Source organism: Arachis stenosperma, chromosome 4 (assembly GCF_014773155.1).
Source record: "Arachis stenosperma cultivar V10309 chromosome 4, arast.V10309.gnm1.PFL2, whole genome shotgun sequence".
Lineage (NCBI taxonomy): Eukaryota > Viridiplantae > Streptophyta > Magnoliopsida > Fabales > Fabaceae > Arachis > Arachis stenosperma.
The window spans coordinates 19,699,674-19,712,266 of record NC_080380.1 but is presented as its reverse complement, the minus strand read 5'-3'; the positions used below and the strand labels follow the sequence as shown (position 1 = coordinate 19,712,266).

Sequence of the window (12,593 nt, the reverse complement as noted above, 5' to 3'; positions counted from 1 at the left end):
CAATCTATATAAGAATGCGAAACTCTTCTCAAGTTCACTCCTCAATTGCACTTCCTGGTTCTTGTTCCTCTTAAATTTGGTTTTCTGTGGTACTATTGTTCTTTATTTTCTCTTCTTCTTTCCCAATTGTTGGGTTCTTTCTTTCTCTGCTATAACTTTGAATAATGGGAATGGAGTAATGGGATCAAGGCTCTACTGTGGGTGAATTTCAGAGGCTCGGTTCAACAAAATTTCTACGGGAGGGGAATTGTTGGTGCTTTTGCAAAATCTGATTGATTAGGGTTTTAAAGAATGTATGAATCAACAATGGTGAGTGAGGAAACTTTATTATCTGCACGTTTCGGTAATGGGGATGATTCCCCCCTTTTTGTTGTTGGTTCTCTTTATAAAGATGCCCCCTCCTTTCTCTTTCCCCTCCCCCGAAAATCTTTTTCATTTTGGTGCTTAACGTCGGAATCCATTGTAAAGATGGCTTTTTTTGTGCAAGAAAAGAAAAAGGGTTTGCTTTTTTATTATGTTGTTACTTCTTGGTTATCGTGGGAATGAATTGGTTTTGGACAAGTTAGTTTTTCTGTGATTGAATTTCAGACAATTGAGTTTTGCCATTTGATAGTTCTGGGATGCACTGTTTTCTCTCTTCTGGACTTTGAATTTATTTCAAATCTACCTTGCATAATGAGCCTTTTGGAAAAAGAATTTGTAGCAGAATGATATACGATTGACTTTTACAGCATGACCAACTTAGTTGCAGAATTTTTTCAATTCTTTTGCGATGATTTTTTTTACTATGTGGATCATATAACATGTTGTCCCTTGAAAAGTTGTGTAATGATTTGTTGATGATAAAATTGTGTGATAATGTCCATGATGCTTCTGATCCTAGAAAACTGAAATGTGTGGAAGGGTAATATAGTTGGCTTTTTCTGTCCAATTATATTGAAACGTAACCATATATGTGGCCCTAAGAATTGTGATGGAGGATTTTAGTCCTTATGACCCGATAGAATCATTTTGATGAAGGATTTTAGTCCTTATGACGTGATAGAATTGGATAAGATGATACGCGTGGCCCTACGAAATTGAATTGTGGCAAAGTATCTTAGTCCCTATGACTCAAGAAAATCGGATACAATAATTTGTGGTCCTATGAAATTGAATTGTGATGAAGGATCATAGTCCCTATGACCCGAAAAACCCAGATATAATGATGTGTGACCCTATGAAATTGAATTGTGGCAAAGGATCTTAGTGGCTATGACCCGACCCGAAAATATCGGATACAATGATGTGTTGCCCACTGGCCCTATGAAGTTGAATTGTGGTGAAGGATCTTAGTCCCTATGACCTGAGTATATTGGATATGATGATATGATTGACCCTTATGTTGCAAAATGATGTTATTTGGCTTTTTTTGACCCATGATTATTGAAGTTTGATAGTAAACCCTATGACCTTAAAATTTGGCGAAGGGTTTCTGGCTCCAAATGTGGTGAAGGATCTCTTGTGTCCAAAATACTGTTTTTTCTCTCTCTGATGTTTCTTGTTGATGCTTTGAAATTTATCAGAAAGAGTGAACAGTAAAATCTGATTTTTCTTACCGCAAGTAGCTTTGCACAAGCTGCTCAAGCGTTGAAAGATGAGATAATTATTTTGTCGAAAATGTTAGGCAAACAGAAAATAATTGAGTGACTGAATTCATTGTCAATTTGTGTTTTACAAAATTGTGTGCAAGTCGTTGCTCTTATGGAATATATTCATGTCCAAAAAAGAAAAGGTTTGCTTTCGATTATTGGTTTTATTTTTTTATTATCTTGGGGATGAGTTAGTTTTGGAAAGGTTGGTTTTTCTTCATTTCCCCAACTATTTTTCTGTTATTAAGGACAGTTGAGTTTTGCCATTTGATAGGTCTAGGGATGGACTGTTTTCTCTGTTATTTTTATGATTTGGATGCGACTCTAGACTTTGAATTTATTTTAATTCTACCTTGCACAATGTATGTTTAAGCGTTTGTGAAATGCATTTGTTGCAGAATGATATAGGACTAACTTTTACATCATGACAAACTTAGTTGCAGAGTTGTTTCAATTCTTTTGAGACGATTTTTATTACTATATAGATCAAATAAGATGTCCCTTGAAAAAGTTGTGTAATGATTTGTTGATGGTAAAATTGTATGATAATGTTGATGATGCTTATGATCCTAGAAAAATGAAATGTGTGGAAGGGTAATTTAGTTGGCTTTTTCTGTCCAATCACATTGAAAAGTAATGACATATGTGACCCTATGATGAAGGATCTTAGTCCTTATGACCGGATAAAATTGGAATGATGATATATGTGACCCTGCGAGATTGGATTGTGACAAAGGATCTTAGTTCATACATGATTATATATGTGGGCTTATGAAGTTGAATTGTGATGAAGGATCTTAGTCCTTATGACCCGATAAAATCCGATACAATGAGATGTGGCCCTACGAAATGAAATTGTGATTAAGGGTCCCTATGACCCCAAAAAAATCGGATATGATGAAGTTTGATGGTATATGTTATTTGGCTTGTTTGACCTATGAACATTGAAGTTTGATGGTTTAATTGACCTTATGACGTTGAAATATGGTGAAAGATCGTTTGGCCCCAATGTGGTTGAAATGCGGTGAGGGATCTCTTGGCTCTAAAATAGAGTTTTCTTTCTCTGATGTGTTCTTGTTCATGTTTTGAAATTTATTAGAATATTGAACCGTGAAATCTGGCTTTTCTCACTACAAGTAAGTTTGCATATATAAGCTGCTCAAGAATTGAAAGATGTTATATATAAACAGAAAATAATTGAGTGATTGAATTCATTATCAATTTGTGATAGAATTTTACAGCATGGCAACTTAGTTGCAGAGTCATTTAAATTCTTTTGTGATGTTTTTTCTGTTCACTAACTAGTACATCAAATTAAAATTTTGTCCGTTGAAAATAATTGTGCAATGATTTGTTTTGATGGTAAAATTGTGGGATCATGTTTGTTATTCTTGTGAGCCTAGAAAAATGAAATGTGTGGAAGAGTAATATGTTTGTCCTATATGACTGCAAAATAAAATTGTAGCGATGTATGATATATCTGGCTTTTTCTATCCAACAATATTGAGATGTAATAATATATGTGGCCTTGTGAAATTGAATTGTGATGAAGGATATTAGTCCCTATGAGTCTATAAAATTGGATATGATGCTATGCTTGACACTTACCTTGTGAAATGATGTCATGTGTTATTTTTTACTCTAGAATATTGAAGTTTGATGGTATAGTTGATGATATGAAGTTGAAATGGTGAGGGGTCTCCGGGTTCCACAATAGAGTTTTCTTTCTCTATTAGCACAATATGAAATTTATCAAATCTGGTTTTTCTCATGCTTGAAATTTATTCGCACTGGAATCTGGTTTTTCTCAGGCAATTTAGGCTGTTACTTGCTTCGAGAATTGAAAGATGTCATAGATATGAGTGATTGAATTCATTGTCAATTTGTGTTACACAAAAAAAAAGTATAAAACACATACTCTTTGAATTTGTCATTATAATTCTCTATACTAATCTATTATAACATGTATGCTAATCTATGTTAATCAGTCTCATTTTGAGATTCTTCATCAATCTCAACTCAAGGGAGATGCGAGTTGGTGGAATACATGTTCACTGCAAGGAATTGTGAGACCTCCTATGGGATGATCATATCCACCTCCCATGAGATGATCATATCCAAACTCTTCCTCAACTTCACTCGAACTCTTAGAATGAAGCTTGGTTCAAATATGAAATGGGAATCACATAACGCTTTTGATTATCTATGACATACACTGCAAGATAACCCTTTGGGACTTGTACGGATTTTGAAATTGCTTGCTTAGCTGAGAATGATGCCTTTCCCCATTTTTCTTGTGTATGTAGGGAATGGAAAGAGAAAGGGAAATTGAGAAATTAATTCTCACCTTTATGGCTTTACAAACACACAGTTGTTCTGAACGAGAAATTGAGAATTGAAACCCTAATTAGAAAGAGTGACTGGCTGGTAGCTAGCTAGTTTCTTTCCCACAGGTAGTGGCGATAGGTCTCATTTAGACTCAGGTCCTACACACCACTCGGCGTGATGCCGTGAATTTAGGGGTAAAAGGAAAATCTTGGAGCACTTGCCGTAATCCCAAAAGCAAAGCAAAAATGGAGGGGCAGCAATGATGGAGGCTCAGGTTCTCCTTCAGGAACGCAACCATAGTGGTGTGCTTCATTAACGTAATCACTGCACTCTTCTTGCTCCATGGATTCCTCACTTCTTCCTACACCCGCAACAAACTTCCCTCACTTAATTCCAACCCAGGCTAGTTTCTCTTTCTTAAATTCGGTTGTCTTGTGGAATATTGTAGTGTTTTGAATTCGATTGGATTGGATCGTAGTTATTGCTTAATTTTGTGGAATATTGCATAGATTTAATTTCTTGACCCAATGGATATTGCATAATTTCCATATTCTTATGAATTTGACATTTTCTTTTAAATAGTTACGGATATTTTTTTCTTTTTCTTTTTTAATTTGAGTTTTTTTTTTCCGATTTCGGGCTCTCTACTTTTATCTTAATTCTTAAATGATTTGAGAATTTTATATTTGGTGTTTATAACTCGGTTGATTGACGAATGGTCCAATGGCAAATTTGGAATACGAACTTTATTGGAAAAGTGTTGCCATTCTATTATTTGGTTGCTGTCCGCGATATGATGTGAGTTTTGATCAATAATTCATCTCAATTGATAATATTTGAATATTCAAAATAAGAACAAGATCTTACAGTGAAAAAATAGAGAGTTTTAATATGTAGTTTTCAGTACCGTGTATGATACGTTGTTCAAAGAGGGTTGCTCCATTTTCCTCTTATCAGCTATGAGGGTTGCATTGTAGGTCATCCTGGACAATAGCGTTGTACAAAAGGTGTGACTTACAAAATTTGTAATTAGACTCTTATTATGGTGGTTGGAAATACAATTTACCACTTCATTCTATATGCAAGCCAGACCTCTCTCCTAACCTTTGCTTTATTTTCTTCTCACAATCCGGAAATGAATCTTTTTCAGCTAATCCAAGTCTTATGAATCAGTGTTACGTATTAAGTTTATTCCACATATTGTTGACTGCCTTGCGATGGCCAAAAAATTTAAAATTTATTTGCATCTTCTACATCCATTGGATACACTTATCAGGAATAAAGTACGGGAAACTACTATAGTTAAGCATTAAAAATGGTACAGCAAAAAACTTGGTTAGCCTGTGTAGACTTGTCTTATCAATCCATTTAAAATTATAAGATGTGGTGCATGCTGTAATTTTATTTATTTATTTTTTTCTGGTGTGAGCATACTGTAATTTAATTTTATGGTTGTCCTGTTTTATACTTATACTTAGCAGACTTGTTATTAAACATAGTTGTTGTCATGAATCAAAATATCTCAAAATCTTTAGCTATTTGATATGAATGGTGGAAATGCTCTCTCAAACAATCCCTTTAATTGTGGATGTAGAGTCCAAATTCCACATTCTTGCAATGAAGTTGTATGAGCCCTGTGTAATAATTGGCAGAAGGATACTCTAACTGGAATAAAAATTGGCAGAAATACCAAGGGAGTTTTACTATTTCTCAAGCATGGAAAATTTTGGCATCTTATATTGTATGTTGACTCTAATTATGAAATGCTCATATAATTTTCACTTATAAATTGCAGCTCAATTTAGTTATATTAAGGAATCTGAGGAGATTCGTCTTGCTATGTTACCATTGGAGTTGATAAAGAGAGTGTTTCAAATTGGTTTTGTTTATTTATTGTGTTTCTTGCTAAATAGTATTTTCTGAGCATAACTTGTTCCCAGGATGTCCAAAGTAGGAATGTTATTTGAAAATAATTATTTTCCTAACACATTTGATTTCTAGAACAAACATTATACCTCATTTTTTGTTAAATATTCATCCTTTAGCGACAACATTGTCAACCTTAAAGGGGTCATTTTTCAAGTCATTCAAGAAGCACTTTCCTTATAGTTGTTTCAGGGTACTGGACTTTATTAAGCAACTTGCCATATCTGTATTTCTTTAGCCATATTTTTCAGGGTTTCGCTTCATTGCTGAGAGGATGTGAATTTGAAAGGAGGAATGTAATACTGTCCCATAGCATGGCGCTATATTGTCATTCTACTGCCTCATGAAAAACTAAACCTGTATTTTTCTCCTGGACAAAGTCTGGTCATTGGAAGAGAAATTGTGGAGTTGTAGTTCTGCAGCTTGTCATGTGAAATCCTCATTGATGTTAATCAGATACTCAGATCTCCAATTTGTCCCTTTTTATCCGAATCTAGATTGAAAAGTCAAACTTTATCCATAATTACGTGTGGCCATGGGGTATTTCAAGATGAGTGTTATAATTAACTTTTTCAACATGGCTACAAGTTCACACACAAGAATCCCCATCCTCTTAAGCTTTTTCATTTTTGCATTTTGCAGTTTGGATTTTACCATTAAAAATTGGCAGTACTAATGCTTTCATGTTTTAGTTATAACTTAAAATTTACCTCAAAAAATTGGCAAATAAGATTTATTAAACTTTTGAGTGGGCCAATATTTGTTACTCAATGCTGCAAAAGTGTCATTTGACTTCCTTTGAGGGGCTGATAACGGGTCAGAAATGTTTTATTCAATGACCGGAGGTTCGGTTATGCTGAATTTTTACACGAATGATTTCTCTGTGACTGTGAATGTCTTCCTTCATAGGTGAGAGAGATTGAGCAGGATGTATACACCGAATCAGAAACAGCCCAGAAGAAAGACTCGAAGCAGACTGCTGCAGTTGATCTGTCTAAAAGGTTAAAAGATACCTGTTCCTTAAATGACGCTGCCAGCCTGAAAGGTATCTTTCTTTCCTCCTTGTAAATCTACTTTGATTTCTACTTTATTATATGTGCACATGTTCAAAGATCGAACTCCGAATATGTGATGCTCATCACTTCTCTGTTGTCAGAAAAATATAAATTGAGTTGAAGTGTATACATGGAGTCTTTATTTCATTGTATTTGGATCATCATTACCAACATGACATATGCATGAGGGTCTTTTATTGATTCAGTAAAGCTTATACGGTTAGGAATAATAAATTCCTTGTAGGCTTATACATCTTTACTGTTAAACAAATGATCAGTTACTCAGTTTCTACAATTTAGTGCATTCTTTTTCTTTTGACATGGATTTGGCTAGACATGCATCTTCTGCCAGAAGTATTTTGAATCTTGTACTCTATAAATCCCAACAGTTTTTTCTCATTTGCATATTACTTCAAACCTCTGAGGCTCTAAAGTCCCATTTGGTAGCAATCTTAGGATACAAAACATGGAGATATTGAGACAGTAGAGACGAAAAAAATCTGTCCCTATTGCTCCCATGCAGTGATCAGAGAATACAAAGACACATCTTGGAACAAAAATATTTTTGTTTCTCCTTCTCAAGTTTTACAGTCTCCACCTGAGCTTCAGTGTGCTTGCTGTGCTGGCTCTGTTACAAAGACAGCCAATGGTGCCTTTGTTATCATTCCAAAATGCTGATTTCATTTTTATGTCTTCACTCTAGCTGATTGCCTACTGAACCAACAAACTTGTACCTACAATTCAAGACATGCACAATTCTGATTGCTAGTTTTTATAGTTGTGCGCTCTATTTATTTTCAATATGATCAAACCAAAAGTAGACCTATCATTTCCTGAATTGTCATGATTTAGTTGTTACAAATCTATTATCATGTGTATGTCGGTGTTTTTTTTTGTGTTTTTCGCTTGTTTTGCACGTGTGCATATGTATTTTTTTGTGTGCTTTGCTCGTTTCGGACATGTGTGTTTTTCACTCGTTCTGCACATGTGTGTATTTTTTCTGTGTTTTTTTCTCTCTTTTCGCACGTGTTCGTGTTTTTCGCTCGTTTTGCATGTGTGCGTGTTTTTCGCTCATTTCTCATGTGTGTTTGGTTTTTTTATTTATTTTGTATTTTCCGTTCATTTGGCACGTTTGTGTTATTTTAGTGTTTTTCGCTCGTTTCGCACGTGTGTTTTTTATTTTTATTGTGTTTTTTCGTTCATTTCGCACATGTGGGTATTTTTCCCTCGTTTTGCATGTGTTTTTTGCTCGTTTCGCACGTGTTTGTTTTTATTTGTGTTTTTCGCTCTTTTCGCACCTGTGTGTTTTTCGCTCTTTTCGCACCTGTGTGTGTTTTTCGCTCGTTTCTCACATGTGTTTTTTTATTTTTTCCCTTGTTTCACACGTGTTTTTCGTTTGATTCGCACGTGTTTTTTTTCGTGTTTCACTCGTTTCGCATGTGTGTTTTTCGCCGTGTGTATTTGTTTGTGTTTTTCGCTCGTTTCACACGTGTGTTCTTCGTGTTTTTTCACTCGTTTTGCACGTCTTTTTATTTTATTTTATGTTTTTCGCTCGTTTTGCAAGTGTATTTTTTTGTGTGTTTTTCGTCCGTTTCGCACGTGTGAGTTTTATCCTTTTGCATGTGTTTTTTTTATTTTTTATTTTTTTTTTTTGCTGGTTTCGTATATGTGCGTGTTTTTCGTTCGTTTCGCACGTGTGTTTGTGTGTTTTTTTTGTGTTTTTCGCTTATTTCGAACATGTGTTTTTCGATCGTTTCACACATGTGTATGTGTTTTTTCTTTGTGCTTTTTTGCTCTTTTTGCACGCGTTGTGTTTTTTGCTCGTTTCGCACGTGTTTTTTAATTTGTGTTTTTCGCTCGTTTCACACGTGTGTTTTTGTATTTTTCGCTCGTTTCGCATGCGTGTATGTTTTTATTTTTTTTGTTTTTCGCTTGTTTTGCACGTATGCGTGTTTTTCGCTCGTTTCGCACGGTGTTTTTCGCTCGTTTCGCATGTGTGTTTTTTTGTGTTGCGTGTTATTTTGTATATTTTGTTTTTTGCTTGTTTCACACTTGTCTGTATTTGTTTTTGTGTTTTTCATTCGTTTCGTACGTGTGGATTTTTCGCTCTTTTTGCACGTGTTTTTTATTCTTTTATTGTGTTTTTTGCTCGTTTCTCACATGCGCGTAATTTTTGCTCGTTTTGTACGTGTGTGTTTTTTGCTCGTTTCACGTGTGTTTTTCTTATTTATTTTTTGTGTTTTTCGCTTGTTTCGCACGTGTGTATTTTTTTATTTATTCTATTTTTCGCTCGTTTCGTACGTGTGTTTTTCGTTTATTTCGCATGTGTGTTTGTTTTTTTATTTTTTGTTTTTTTGCTCGTTTTCCACGTGTGTGTTTTTTTATATTTGTTTTTTTCTTTTTCGCTCGTTTGGCACGTATGCTTGTTTTTTTCTCGTTTCGCGCGTGTTTTTTGCTCATTTCGCACGTGTTTGTTTTTGTTTGTGTTTTTCGCTCTTTTCGCACCTGTGTGTGTTTTTCGCTCGTTTCTCACATGTTTTTTTATTTTTTCCCTCGTTTCACACGTGTTTTTCGTTTGATTCGCACGTGTTTTTTTTTTGTGTTTCACTTGTTTCGCATGTGTGTGTTTTTCGCCGTGTGTATTTGTTTGTGTTTTTCGCTCGTTTCACACGCGTGTTCTTCGTGATTTTTCACTCGTTTCGCACGTGTCTTTTTATTTTATTTTATGTTTTTTGCTCGTTTTGCAAGTGTGTTTTTTTGTGTGTTTTTCGTCCGTTTCGCACGTGTGAGTTTTATTCTTTTGCATGTGTTTTTTTTATTTTTTAATTTTTTTTTGTTTTTTGCGGGTTTCGTACATGTGTCTGTTTTTCGCTCGTTTTGCACGTGTGTTTGTGTGTTTTTTTTGTGTTTTTCGTTTATTTCGGACATGTGTTTTTCGCTCGTTTCACACATGTGTATGTGTTTTTTCTTTGTGCTTTTTCGCTCTTTTTGCACGCGTTCGTGTTTTTCGATCGTTTCGCACGTGTTTTTTAATTTGTGTTTTTCGCTCGTTTCACACGTGTGTTTTTGTGTTTTTCGCTTGTTTCGCACGTATGCGTGTTTTTCGCTCGTTTCGCACGGGTGTTTTTTTGTGTTTTTCGCTCGTTTCGCACGTGTGTTTTTTTGTGTTGCGTGTTATTTTGTATATTGTGTTTTTTGCTCGTTTCACACTTGTCTGTATTTGTTTTTGTGTTTTTCGTTCGTTTCGTACGTGTGGATTTTTCGTTCTTTTTGCACGTGTTTTTTATTCTTTTATTGTGTTTTTCGCTCGTTTCTCACATGCGCGTAATTTTTGCTCGTTTTGCACGTGTGTGTTTTTTGCTCGTTTCACGTGTTTTTCTTATTTATTTTTTTGTGTTTTTCGCTTGTTTCGCACGTGTGTATTTTTTTATTTATTCTATTTTTCGCTCGTTTCGCACGTATGTTTTTCTTTTTCGCTCGTTTGGCACGTATGCTTGTTTTTTCTCGTTTCGCACGTGTTTTTTGCTCGTTTCGCACGTGTATTTTTTTGTGTTTTTCGCTCATTTCGCACGTGTATGTGTTTTTATTTTTTTGTATTTTTCGCTAGTTTCGCACGTATGCGTGTTTTTCGCTCGTTTTGCACGTGTTTTTTGCTCTTTTCGCACGTATGTTTATTTTTTCGTTTCGCAGGTGTGTTTCTTGTGTTTTTCGTTGGTCTCACAGGTGTGTTTTTTTATTCAATCATTTTTTGTATTTTTCGCACGTATGTGTGTTTTTCGCTCATTTCGCACGTGTGTGTGTTATTTGTGATTTTCGTTGGTTTCACACGTGTTTTTTATTCTATCATTATTTTTTGTATTTTTTGCTCTTTTTGCACGTGCGTGTTTTTTCGCTCGTTTGGCACGTGTGTCTGTTTTTCGCTCGTTTTGCACGTGTTTTTTTTGTGTTTTTCGCTCGTTTCGCTCGTGTTCGTGTTTTTCGCTCATGTACGTGTTTTTCGCTTGTTTCGCACGTGTATGTGTGTCTGTGTTTTTTTTTTGTGTTTTTTTATGTGTTTTTCGCTCGTTTCGCACGTGTTTGTTTTTCGCTAGTTTAGCACGTGTTCGTGTTTTTCGCTCATTTCGCATGTGTCTGTGTTTTCGCTATTTCGCACATGTATGTGCGTGTTTTTTTGGTGTTTTCTGCTAGTTTCTTACGCGTGTTTTTCGATTGTTTCGCACGGGTTTGTTTTTTTCTGTTTTTTGCTCGTTTCGCGCTTGTGTTTTTCTCTCGTTTTGCACGTGTGTTTTTTACTTATTTTTATGTTTTTCACTCGTTTCTCACTTGTGTGTGTTTTTTTTGTATTTTTCGTTCGCTTAGCATGTGTGTGTTTTTCTATTTTTTTATTTTTTTTGTGTTTTTAGCTCGTTTCGAACATATGCGTGCTTTTTGCTCGTTTCACACGTGTGTTTTTTACCGTTTCACACGTGTTTGTTTGTTTGTTTTTTTTGTTTTTTTCGCTCATTTCGGACATGTGTGTTTTAGCATGTGTTTGTGTTTTTTGCTTGTTTCGCACGTGTGTGTTTTTTTGTGTATTTTTCGCTCGTTTCGCACGTATGCGTGTTTTTTGCTCATGTACGTGTTTCTCGCTAGTTTCGCACGTGTTTGTGTTTTTCCCTCGTTTCGCATGTGTGTGTGTGTCTGTGTGTTTTTTTGGTGTTTTCCACGAGTTTCACACGCGTGTGTTTTTCGCTTGTTTCGCACATGTGTGTGTGTATTTTTTTGTTTCGTTCGTTCCGGACATGGGTGTTTTTCATTCGTTTCGCACGTGTGTGTGTGTGTGTGTTTTTCGCTTGTTTCGCACGTGTGTGTGTATTTTTTTGGGTGTTTCGTTCATTTCGGACATGGGTGTTTTTCACTCGGTTCGCATGTGTGTGTTTGTTTTTGTTTTTTCGCTCGTTTCGCGCGTGTGTGTTTTTCGCACCTTTCGCACGTGTTTTTTTTATTTTGTTTTTGTTATGTTTGTCGTTTATTTTGCACATGTATATGTGTTTTTTTTGTCTTTTTTGCTCGTTTCATACACGTGTGTGTTTTTCACTCTTTTTGCATGTGTGTGTGTTTTTTATTTTTTATTTTTTGGTGTTTCTCGCTCGTTTCGAACAAATGTGTGTTTTTTGCTCGTTTTGCACGTGTGTTTGTTTTTTTACCATTTCACGTGTGTGTTTTTTTTGTTTTTCGCTGGTATCGTACAAGTGCGTGTTTTTCGTTCGTTTTCACGCGTGTGGTGTTTTTTTTCATTTTTGTGTTTTTCGTTTGTTTCGCACATGTATGTGTTTTTCGCTCGTTTCGCACGTGTGTGCGCGTTTTTTTGTGTTTTTCGCCCATTTCGCCCGTGTGCGTGTTTTTCGCTCGTTTCACACTTGTGTGTTTGTTTTTTATTTATTTTTTTGTGTTTTTCGCTCGTCTCGCCCGTGTGCGTGTTTTTCGCTCGTTTCACACTTGTGTGTTTGTTATTTATTTATTTTTTTGTATTTTTCGCTCGTCTCGCACGTGTGTGTATTTTTCGCTGATTTGTCACGTGTGTTTGTTTTTCGCTCGTTTTGCACGTCTGTATTTTTTTTGGTTTTACGTTCGTTTTGCACGTGTGCGTGTTTTTCGCTCATGTACGTGTTTC

The 12,593-nt window shown here is 35.4% G+C and overlaps 1 long non-coding RNA gene across 1 annotated transcript; it reads left to right on the top strand.

The window, feature by feature from the left end:
- LOC130974204 (uncharacterized) lies at positions 1-7,708 on the top strand. Its single transcript, XR_009084444.1, has 2 exons — positions 1-309; positions 5,554-7,708. It is a non-coding gene; the product is annotated as an uncharacterized LOC130974204 (long non-coding RNA).
- Positions 7,709-12,593: the final 4,885 nt, after the last annotated feature.